The sequence below is a fragment of the Poromitra crassiceps genome (assembly GCF_964638095.1).
Source record: "Poromitra crassiceps genome assembly, chromosome: 11".
Classification (NCBI taxonomy): Eukaryota; Metazoa; Chordata; class Actinopteri; order Beryciformes; family Melamphaidae; genus Poromitra; species Poromitra crassiceps.
Genome location: NC_139643.1, coordinates 44,424,773 through 44,427,292, shown reverse-complemented (window position 1 = coordinate 44,427,292; position 2,520 = coordinate 44,424,773).

Here is a 2,520-nt window from a genome sequence, read left to right as displayed (position 1 = left end):
AGCTTTTTTTAAACGCTAGCATCGTAAGCTCAACTTGCACATTGAGCATGTGTCACAGCACAGCCTAGTGTCAGGAATCCAGTACTGTCAGGTTTAATGACGTGTTGATGAGAAGTCCATCTTGCTGTATTTCTCTTTACCCTGCTGCTTGAAATCCGCGATCTGGCTTGCGAACGGAAAAAGTACAGATCCTGCACAGGACCACGGCGCTCACAAACGACAATTCGCTTTCCCTTCCTGACTTTCTGACTGACTCACTCACCTGAAAATGGCTCCTTATGACCATGGCTCCGCTAGCAGGCGCCGTGGTAAAAAGTGCCAAAAACGCCGACTTGTTCTCTTGTGAGAAGTGAGCGTGGCTCTTATCCGCTCAAGTTGAACTATTTTCCACTCTTTGCGCAGCCAGCTTGCCGGGGTGAGTGTGGAGTCTGTCCGTACCCTGCCATGGGACATAACTTTATATATATATGTATGTATATATTTCTTTTTCCCCAGATTTTTTTATCCCATTTTTATCCCCCATTAGTGCTAATTTTAATCTATGTATCCTGGTTGCTGCTCAACCCTCTGTCGATCTGGGGAGAGTCGAAACTGGCTCCATGCTTCCTCCGAGACATGGGCAGTTAGCCAGCCGCTTCTTTTCACCTGACAGGGGAAGCTTCACCGGTAGGACATAGCACGTGGGAGGATCACGCTATTCCAACGAGTTCCCCCTCCCTCCGAACAGGCGCACCGAACGACCAGAGGAGGCACCACTTCAGCGACCAGGATATTGCATGTTTTGGTGAGGGGTTCCTATATGAAGGAAACCCCCAGGGGGCACGGGGGAGAACATGCAAACTCCACACAAGAAAGGCCCTTTTGACGACACCACCCGGGCCGGTGGGCACTCGAGGAACTGCGGACGGGCATGCACTCCTTCAGCGCTCACAGCGTCCCAGGTGGGAATCGAAGCCAGGACCTTCTAGCTGTGAGGCGACCGCGCTACCACTGCGCCACCGTGCCCTGAAACTAGGCCCGAGAGAGGAGAGGGAGATGTGAGGGAGCACGAAAAAAGAGCGTGCACGCTCAGCAAAACCTCCCAGGAATATAAGGTCTTTCTGATACACACACAGCAGGAAAAACACACCAGCAAAGGTACACACGCATCCCCCCGCTCGCCGCTTCCCATCCAAGCCACAGACTTCTGAATCAACACTGAAGCAAATCTACGCATCTACTGAGTATTTTGGTTGGCCCGTCGCATCGGCTTTTACATAGCGTCTCCGCTGTCAACAGACAGCCGAGCGCTATGAATTAACAGCTTTGAGATGCTAGCAGGCAGAAAGAGAGCGACTGTTAGCAATCGCTAGCGCTGCTACATTGACATTTTCTGTTTTGATTCATTAACGAGGCGCTTACGAGTGCTTCCATTTACTGAACATCCAACTTGAAGGAAAAATCCACCTGTTATTGGTGATTCCTGAGTCTATTTGTGTTTTTCTCTCTACTACCCCAAACCTTCCCCCTTTTAACTCCCTCCCCTCTCTCTCTACTCAGTACTCCCCCAAACGAAGAAATGTCATGTGACTGTTCAGCTCTATACAGGGGCGGTTTCAAAAGTCTGCCTAAAGCCAGGCATGTCCAAAGTCCGGCCGGTAGCCAATTGGGGCCCGCGGACCGATTTTAAGTGGCCCTCGGCTTGTCTCTCAAAATATACTACAAGCACCAAGTAGGAACTACACAGGTGGAACTAGTGTTTTCAAATGGTAAACAAAATCCTTAGAGTACATATTGTGTGTGATTATTATTATTATTATTATTTTTAATAACCCAACCCATATGATGTGAGAAGCAACTAGCCCCTGGTATTTTCACAATATGTGTGTGTGTGTGTGTGTGTGTGTGTGTGTGTGTGTGTGTGTGTGTGTGTGTGTGTGTGTGTGTGTGTGTGTGTGTGTGTGTGTGTGTGTGTGTGTGTGTGTGTGTGTGTGTGTGTGTGTGTGTGTGTGTGGCGGGGGGGGGGGGGGGGTATTTTGGGAGGAAGCAGTGCATACGTGCATGCCAACAGGAATAGGAAGAGGGAGTTCCTGCAGTGATAGCATAGACTGACTGTTAACACATACACACTGAGCTGTACATATAGACTGACTGTTAACACATACACACTGAGCTGTACATATAGACTGACTGTTAACACATACACACTGAGCTGTACATATAGACTGACTGTTAACACATACACTGAGGTGTCCATATACTGACTATTAACACATACACACTGAGCTGTACATATAGACTGACTGTAACACATACACACTGGGCTGTACATATAGACTGACTGTAACACATACACACTGAGCTGTACATATAGACTGACTGTTAACACATACACACTGAGCTGTACATATAGACTGACTGTTAACACATACACACTGAGCTGTACATATAGACTGACTGTTAACACATACACACTGAGCTGTACATATAGACTGACTGTTAACACATACACACTGAGCTGTACATATAGACTGACTGTTA